Source organism: Capricornis sumatraensis, chromosome 8 (assembly GCF_032405125.1).
Source record: "Capricornis sumatraensis isolate serow.1 chromosome 8, serow.2, whole genome shotgun sequence".
NCBI classification, from domain to species: Eukaryota; Metazoa; Chordata; class Mammalia; order Artiodactyla; family Bovidae; genus Capricornis; species Capricornis sumatraensis.
Window position 1 is genome coordinate 84,139,774 of NC_091076.1, and position 9,732 is coordinate 84,149,505.

The following is a 9,732-nucleotide window of genomic DNA, read 5'->3' on the forward strand; positions in this document are numbered from 1 at the left end:
ATGAGTCTCACCACAGTTTTTTAAACATAAACAATGAGCAGAATACCAACGTGAAAACAGAACAGGAACCAGTGTCAGCTAAGGTAGGTTAACCCCTGAGTAGCCAAGGGCTGCTTCTCCTGCTGAGGGTTTGACCTTAGGATCTTAAGAATCTGTTGTGATTCTAATATTAGGCAACATCACTGAGGTTTGACTCCTCGCCCACTCTTGAGCATTTTTTTTTTAAATTAACTAAGGGGTCTGTTGCCCCTGTCCCTTTAGGAGAGCCCTCTCTGCCAGCTCCTGAGGAGGTCTTGCATATTGCCTTATGAATTTTCTTGTATTAAGGATTACATTTTATTGGATATGACATAAATACAAGAGTTCATGAATGATAAACATATACAGTGAATTATGACAAATTTAACCCGCCTATTTAACTGCCACCTGGAATGTTACCAGCACCCCTTTATGTCCATATCTGGTCACTGGTACAGAATTTCCAGGTGAAAGCAAATACGTGTGTAACTGTAGTAGTCAACTTTCCGGTGTGCTCTTGCCTGTTCATAGTCCGCACACGTCTGTGTGACAGTCTGCTAGCTCCACAGCCTCATCAGCACTTGACAGTGTCACTTAAAGGAAGTTAACTATTCTGATGGCTGTTTCTCGGTGTGACTTATTTTTTAATTTAATTGGCTGTGCCAGGTCTCAGTTGCAGCACACAGCATCTTCATCTTCACTGTGGCACGTGGAATCTTTCGTTATGACATGTGGGCTAGTTCCTTGACCAGGGATAGAACCTGGGCCCCCTGCCTTGGGAGCTCAGTCTTAGCCACTGCCAGACTACCAAGTGGGGGCAGCTTATAAAGGCAAAAAGCAGAAAGTTGCTTAAGCTATTTGTCACGAGTTAGGTTTGGTGCTGGCGAAAAATAAGGGTGCTGGTTAAGTAGGGGTTGGTTGGGGTTCAAATGGTTGCCTAGTTACAAGGGGGGGACCTTGAGACCCTAAGGCTGCAGCTGGCAGAGATTGTTTTGAGAACAGCTGTTGGTGTCCTTGAGCTTGATACAGTGCAGAAAATTCACGTTATCGGTAATGCAGGATTGTGTCTGAAACCACATCCACAGAGGCCATCAGCTCCATGCCTGAACCATGGGTACTCCTTCTTGACTTACGAATGATCTTAAACATGCCATCAAGACATACATCAGTGTACTCATAAAGAAGCATCTTCTAAAAAATCATGTTCAGAAAGTATCCATGGAGCCTGCTTTATTGAATGTTCCAACGAGAATGGTTGAGGATTTTCCCACATGACTCTTCTGTGCCCATGGAGATGGTCCTATGATTGTTCTCGTTAGATCTGCTCTGATGATAAATGGCATTACTTGGTTTCCTCATATAGAACAGTCTTGACTGTTATGTGCTACTTTCCTTGGGAGCTGCCAGACTCCGCTAATATTTTATGTAAGAATTTTGCAGTGACAGCTATAAGGAAGATTGGTCTGTAGCTGTATTTTGTGTGTAATCTTTCTAAGCATTGACATTAATAGCATTAATGTTACACTGATAACATTAAGAGAATTGAAATTATTTCCTTTTTGAATGCCCTGAAACAGTTTACAAGGTGTAGGTGTGATCTGTATTATAAAGGTTTGGTGGAATTCTGTGAAATGTCATGCCTGGTGCTTTGGAAGAGTTTATTTTTAGAGCTTTCACAATTTCTTTCTGAAATCAGTGTGTTTAGACTTTGTTTTTTGGGGTCAGTTTGGCAAATTATATTTTCAGAAATTTATTACATCAAGATCCTAAATGTATAGAATTGTGCAAAACAGTCTGTCACACGCTTTGGGGTAAGTTGTTCTGTGTGTGTTCTGCCTATGTACCCATCCCTGCAGTCTCTGTGGATTTCCTCAGTAACAGTGAGCTGTATTTTCTGCAGAAATAGTCTGATTTGCGCACTGGCCACATGCTATAGCATGTGTTCAGGCAGCCCCTCTGGTTCTGTGTCAACCAGTCTGTTTTTACCATGTAAACAGTGTTGAACCTGTCCCCAAGGCTCTGTGAAAGTTTAATCCTGCAGCTCTTGTAGAACCTTCTGTGTCCACACAAACAAAGGGGCTAAGCTTCTTACCCTGACTTTTTGGAAATGTCATTTGACGGTTAATGAGTAACTGTCCTCAGTGTTGTGTCTGTTTTGATGAGTGGTTGATGCTGGGGCCTGTGGGCTGTTTGATCAGCGTGAAGCAGGACTTTGTCATTCTCTCTTTGGGACACAGAACTGCCAGATACTTACTTTGGTCTCATCTCCACCAAGCACTGTCTTCGACACCCTGGGAAATACCATCCCACCAACTCCCAGAGCCTCTGCCTGTACTCAGCTTTACTTTAAAAAAGCAAAAAACATAAAACCTCTCCTCTGTTAGACCCCGAGCTCCTTTAGAGTAAGAGCATGTCAGATTTTCCTCTTTGCATCATAAAAGTGCTTCTTGCTATTGTCCTTATTTAGCAGCTACTCAGATTTGCTAAATATAACCATTAAAGCTATAATTAACAATATGGATATTTTGTGAAAATACATAAAAATATAACAGTGAAAATTAAAATTATCTATAGATCAGTCCTTAAATGTAAAGCCTGAGGCATTTCAATATATTTTATCCCATTTAAAGATTATTTTTATCCCAGTATTTTTTCACTATTTACAAATGTGGTGTTGTTCAGTCACTCAGTTGAAGTACTGATTATGTAATTTCCCCTGACCACATGTTAAACACATGGTTTTTAATAATTCTCTATTATTTCTTGGTATCATTGATTTCAGTTCAGTTCAGTCACTCAGTCGTATCCGACTCTTTGCCACCCCGTGGATCGTTTATTTAATGCTTCCCTAATAATGGACATTTAAATTGCTCTTTTTTGAAATTTTTAGAGTAAACTATAGTTGATTTAGTGTTATGTTAATTTTGCTGTACAGTTATGCACATATATATTGAGTTGGCCAGAAAGTTCATTCAGGTTTTTCTACAACATCTTACAGGAAAACCCAAACTAACTTTTGAGCCAACCCAATACATTCTTTTTAGCGTTCTTTTCCATGATGGTTTCTCCCAGGATATTGAATACAGGTCCCCGTGCTGTGCAGTAGGACCTTGTTGTCTATCCGTTCTATGCGTAATAGTTTACCTCTGCTAACTCCAAGCTCCCTCCCTCACCTGCCTTGTCAACCACTGATGTATTCGCTACATCTGTGCTTCTTATTCAAAGATAAGTTCTTGTCATATTTTAGATTGCACACACAAGTGATATCATTTGCTCTTTGCCTTTCTCTTTCTGGCTTACTTCACTTAGTGTGTTTGTCTTTAGCTGCATCCATGTTGCTGCAAATGGCATTGTTTCGTTCTTTTTAAAGGCTGAGTCATAATCCATTGTATATGTGTAGCACACCTTCTTTATCTGTTCCTCTGCTGATGGGCCTTTAGGTTGCTTCGGTAGCTTGGCTGTTTTGAATAGTGCTGCTACGGACATGGGGTGCACGTGTCTTTTTGAATTAGAATTTTGCCCAGGAATGGGATTGCTGGATCATATGGCAACTCTAGTTTTTTGAAGAATCTCCTTAGATTCTTCTGCAGTGACTGCACTAATTTACATGCCCACCAACAGTGTTGGAGGGTTCCCTTCTCTCCACACCCTCTCCAGCATTTGTTATTTGTAGACTTTTTAATGATGGCCATCCTGATCGGTGTGAGGTGGTACGTCAGTGTCATTTCGATTTGCTTTTCTCTAATAATTAGTGATGTTGTAAGTTGCCCCTTTCTTAAATAGCGTTGTGATGAGCATCCAAGGTATATGAATGACTAATGACATTTCTGAATCTCTTCTTAGGATGTACTCCTAGGAATAGACTTAGTCCATTGAAGGATATAAACTGTCTATCCATCTGCTTCTGAACTCTAGAGGTTATTCCAGTGAAACGGCCAGGGGTCCGGGATGCCCAGCCTCGGGGGAACCCTGGAGAGTGTGGGGCCTGGACATGTAGTGAATGAGCTAGCAGGCTAATCCCCAGTTTACACCACGTTCCAGCTCAGATCTCAGCAGCTGGCTTTGTAGTGCGGTTACTGATACAAATTTTATTAATATATCCTCTTTGATATATAGCAGTATTTAAGTGGCTTAGTTTCTCCTCACGAGATAGGCATTGTTTGTATCGTTTCTCAGCAACCTCTTGCACACACAGAAGTTAGACAGTTTTCACCCTGGGTTTTAGAAGCATCAGGTCTCTCACATGTACATGCACACACCTGTCTAAAGCCTTCCACTGGGTCCTGCTCAACTTGGAATCAAACCTGGACCTTTGGGGCCTGGAATGCTTGGCTTCCCTGACGTTCTCGTCTCCTCCCCACCCTTGCCACCCTGGCCTCTCTGCACGTGGGATGTGCAGGCTGGGTCCCTCTGGGTCTGGACCTGCTCTCCCCTCTGCCTGGAGCCAGTATAGCTGGCCCCACCCCCCTGGTCTCCCCTCAGAGCCCCCCAACCATCTTCTCGACTCTGGGCTGCAGGCCACTGTTACGTGCTCTGCCCAGGTCCTTGCAGGCTTTTCTCACTCATAATATTGTCCTGTTCCCTTGTTTACTGCTTGTCTGCCCTCCACGTGGGTATGGGTCTTCAAACGCCACCTGACATAAACAAAGCCAGGAAATACTTGTTAAATCCACACGTAAAGCAGCCAACAGTTTTGGGGGTGTTTATTGATGGATTAATTGCCAATGATGGTGGTAAGCTTGAGTCAGATCCTGGTCCATAATTATCTAAAACTTTAGGAAAGTTATATTAACTGCAGTTTCCATCGTGGATACAGTGGTTACAGAAGGATGTCGATGGTGGTAGGAGCAGAAGTGCAGAACACCTAAATGGGCTGCTCACTGCCCACCCGCAGGTCTCTGGTCCGGGCTGACGGTCTTCCAAACCCTCTTCTACCTGGTGTACGTCTGGAGGATCGACTGGAACCGTGCGGCAGAGCAGGTACCAGCGGGGGGAGGGGAGTGTGCATGTGTGTGCGTGCTGTGATTCCAGGGCAGGCGAGGACTCTTCCAGGGTGAGGATGGTAAGAAGCCCACGGGCAGCAGAACGCACTGTGACTCGTGAAGAGGCATTGGACGTGAGAGTGAGAGCCAAAGGAAACCTGCGTCCTCAATACGGAGCTAATTTCTCCTCTGCTAAGCAGGCACAGCCAGAGAGTTAGCTTAGAAACTCATGTGTGAGGTCGTCTTGGGAGAACAGTAGCGCTTCCCCATTTTTCCTGATCTGTTGTCTAGTTCTAGCGTCTCAAGGATCTTTGCTCCATGGTTTCCTGAGAAGCAGATGCCAAGTGTCTGTGGTCAGGAAGGTTCATGGGGGCAGAGCCTGTCCTGTGGGTGGAGGACCGGGATCCTGACACTCGGGGTGTCTCTGGGTTGAAGGGTGAGCCCTGCCAACTGTGTCAGGCTCAGGGTGAGATGGTGGGAGGTCAGCCGAGGGGAGATGTCATGCATACGGGGACATGAGGAGTAGCCGAAGGGCGCAGACCACCTCTGTCCACTCCCTGACCACCTCGAGGCTCCAGGGCCCTCATGACTGCTCTTGGGGACAGGTCACGTGCTCCCTCCCTTCAGTGTGGTCCATAGAGACAGGATGTTAAGTCGGACCATAACTACCCCTTAGGTGACTGTACCATTTATCTTCAGACTTTAATCCTTTTATCTGGACTTAGGAACAGTAAAGGGCACAGTGCAAAAAATATGTTAAGTTTGCAAATATGACAGGTAATTTTCCATTATGGAACTGCTTTACGCTGTTGATGTACTTTTAACATAAATTTTAATAAGAGTTTTCAAAGACTGTAACTAAAATAGAAGACTCGTGACGAGGCTATAAACTGGAAATGATAATCTTATACCATTTTATGAAGCATGTTAATTAACCTTGTCATGGTTTTCTGTCAACTGCGGGTGGATAAATATTAGTAATGTTTTCTAAGTTATTTGAAAGGTCTATAGTATCCTATTGGTGATCAAGAAAGGAGCTACAGTTTTAAGTAAAAATTTCTCCAGGATGATACTCCATCATGGGTTGTAAATGTATAAATCTGATCATCCCTTTCATGGGTGCTCTTACCTTCTTATATTGAATATTTCTTCTTCTATGGCTGTAGGTCATTTTCCTATGAAATATTCATTGCCAATCTAGTTTTGTTTATATTGGCTATTTCCCTGTCAGTGGATTTAATCTTACCATTGAGTGTATTTGAAGGGCCTTTTCAAGCTCTAATGCCACACCAGCTTTTCTGTTTCTCAATTTCTATGATGGTAAAATACGCACAACATGAAAACAACCCTCATCACCGTTTCTCACGTGCAGTTCAGTGGATTAAGTATGTTCATAATGTGCCACGCCCCACTGTCTACCCCACCACACTGTCTACACGTGCGTCTGAAGCTCTGTCCCCATCAAACATTCTCTCATTCCCCTTCCTTCCAGCCCCTGAAAGTCTGCTTTCCCTGCTTATGGTTTTTACTGCTCTAAGCACCTCATACAAGTGCAATCATACAATATCTGTGTTTTTGTGACCAGATTATTTTACTTAGTGTAATATCCTCAAGGTTTATCCACGTAGCATGTGTCAGGATGTCCTTCCTTTTTTAAGGCTGAATAATATTCCACTGTAAATACGTGCTGCATCTTGCTTTTCTGTTCATCTGTTGGCGGAGACTTGGGTGGCTTTCAGATTTTAGCTGTTTTGAATAATGCTGCTGTGAACATGAGTTCTACAGATACAGAGTCCATGCTTTTAATTCTTTTCAGTGCACGCCCAGAATTGGAACTGGTAAGTCATCTGGTAATCTGCTCTTAATCTTTTGAGGAACCACTATACTGTTTCCCATAGTGGGTGTACCATTTTACATTCTAACCAGCCTTGCACAGGAGACCAATTTTTCCACATCCTCATCAGCACTTGTTATTGTCTGGGTTTTGTTTTGTTTAGTTGTAGCCTACCTAATTAATGGGTGTGAGGTAATTTCTCAATGTAGTTTTGATCTGCATTTTCTTAACGGTCAGTTGTGTTTAGTGTCTTTTCGTGTGCTTGACCGTTTGTGTGTATTCCTTGGAGATGTGTCTGTTGAAGTCCTGTTTTCATTTTTTTAAACCCTGGTCTTTGGTTCTGTTTTATTTGTCTGCACTGGGTCTTAGTTGCAGCGTGTGGTCTCTAGTTCCCTGACCAGGGATTGAACCCTGGCCCCCTGCCCTGGGAGCTTTCATCTTAGCCACTGGACCACCAGGGAAGTCCCCCTTGTACATTTTTTAGTCAGGTGGTTGTTGTTGTTAAGTTTTTGGAGTTCTTTATATAGTCTGGGCATTAGTCCCTTATCAGAAAAATGATTTAGAAATATTTTCTCTCATTCTGTGGGTTGCCTTTTTACTCTTGGATATTATCTTTTAATAAACAAAGTTTTTAATTCTCTTGAAGTCTAATTTATCTGTTTTTTTCTTCTATTGCTTGTGCCTTTGGTGTCACATCCAAAAAGTCATTCCCAAATCCAGTGCTGTGGAGATTTTGCCTAATGTTTTCTTCTAAGAGGTTTATAGTTTTATGTCTTATGTTGAGGCTTGATCTACTTGGAGTTAATTTTTGTATGTGGTGTTAGGTAAGGATCCAGCTTCATTCTTTGGCATGCAAATATCCAGTTTTTTTCCAGAAACATTTGTTTAAAAGATGGTCCTCTCCCCACTGAATAATCTTGGATCCTTATCAAAAATCATTTGACCACATATGCAAGGGTTTATTTATTCAGGGGCCTTCTGTTATATTCCATTTGTCTATATTTCTGTCTTTACATCTGTTATGATTAGCTTTGCAGTAGGTTTTAAAATCATAAAGTATGATTCTCTAGGTTTGTTTTTCTTTTCCACGGTTGTTTTGCCTGTACCAGGCCCGTTGAGATTCTATGTGAATTGTAAGATGGATTTTTCTATTTCTGCAAATAATGTCATTGAGATTTTTATAAGGATTGGCATTGAGTCTGTGGGTTGTTTTAGGTAGTGTTGCCATCTTAACAGTAAATAGGCATCCAGTCCTTGAACATGAGGTGTAATTCCATTTATTTATGTCTTTAATTTTTCTCTGCAGTATTTTGAAGTTTCCACTGCACTAGTTTTTTACCTCCTTGGCTATATAAGTTAATTTCTAAATATTTATTCCTTTTGATGCTACTGTAAATGGGATTGTTTCATAATTTCCTTTTCAGATTGTTCATTGTTACTGTATAGAATAGAAATACAGCTTTTGGGTGTGTAGACATTCTATCCTGCTACAGTACTGAATTCCTTTATTAGCTCTAACAGTTTCTTTGTGGAATTGTTAGGGTCTACTATACATAAGATATATTGTCTTTGAACAGAGATAATTCTTTATGTCCAATTTTATACCTTTTATTTTTCTTTTTCTTCCCTAACTGCTCTGGCTAGAACTCCCAGTACTATGTCAAATAGAAGTGGTTAAACTGAGCATCCTTGCCTTGCTCCTGAACTTAGAGGAAAAGCTTTTGGTCCTTCACCATTGAGTATTATGTTAGCTGTAGGTTTCTCATATATGGGCTCTTATCACATGATGTACTTTCCTTCTGTTTTTATTTTGTTAAGTATTTTTGTCATGAAAGGGTGTTGCATTTTGTCCGATGCTTTTTTTGCATCAGTTGAGATGATCATGAGGTTTTTTTCCCCTTTATTTGTAATGTTGTCAATGTCAATTACATTGACCTGTTTTCCTATGTTGAACCATCCTTGCACCTCAGTAAATCCCACTTGGTCATAGTGTATAAACTTTTTGTATGGTGCTGAGTGGAGAAGGCAATGGCACACCACTCCAGTAGTCTTGCCTGGAAAATCCCATGGACAGAGGAGCCTGGTGGGCTGCAGTCCGTGGGGTCGCTAAGAGTCGGACACGACTGAGCGACTTCACTTTCACTTTTCACTTTCATGCATTGGAGACAGAAATGGCAACCCACTCCAGTGTTCTTGCCTGGAGAATCCCAGGGACAGGGGAGCCCGGTGGGCTGCCGTCGATGGGGTCGCACAGAGTTGGACATGACTGAGGCGACTTAGCAGCAGCAGCAGGGTACTCTTTTTAAGATTTCTTTATTTAACTTCTGGCCGCACTGGGTTCTTGTTGCTGTGCCTGGGCTTTTTCTGGTTGCAGCGAGCAGGGCCTGCTCCTGGTCACAGTGCACAGGCTCTGGGGTGCGTGCTCTTCAGTCGTTGCAGCACGTGGGCTCAGTAGTGGTGGTGGATGAGCTCAGCTGTCCCACAGCATGTGGAACCTTCCCAGACTGGGGATCAAAACCGTGGTACCTGCGTGGATGTCTAAGCACTGGGGCACCAGGGATGTCCTGGGCTGGTGAGTTTGATTTGCTGGCATTTTGGTGGAGATTTTATCATCAATGTTCACAGGGGATATCAGTCTGTAGTTTTGTTTGCTCCCAGTGCCTTTGTCTAGCTTTGGTGTCAGGTTCATGCTGGTTTCATAGAATGAATTAGGAAGTCCTCCTTCCTCAATTTTTGGGAGAAGTTTGTAAAGATTTGTTCCTCTTTAAGTCTGTGCTATATTGAGTTGCTGCACAAAACGTTTTTGATGAAATCTGCCTTATCTATTTTTGTTACTGCTGGCCTTTTGATGTTATCTGAGAACCCATTCCCAAACTGTGAAAAAAAAAAAAAAGTGGT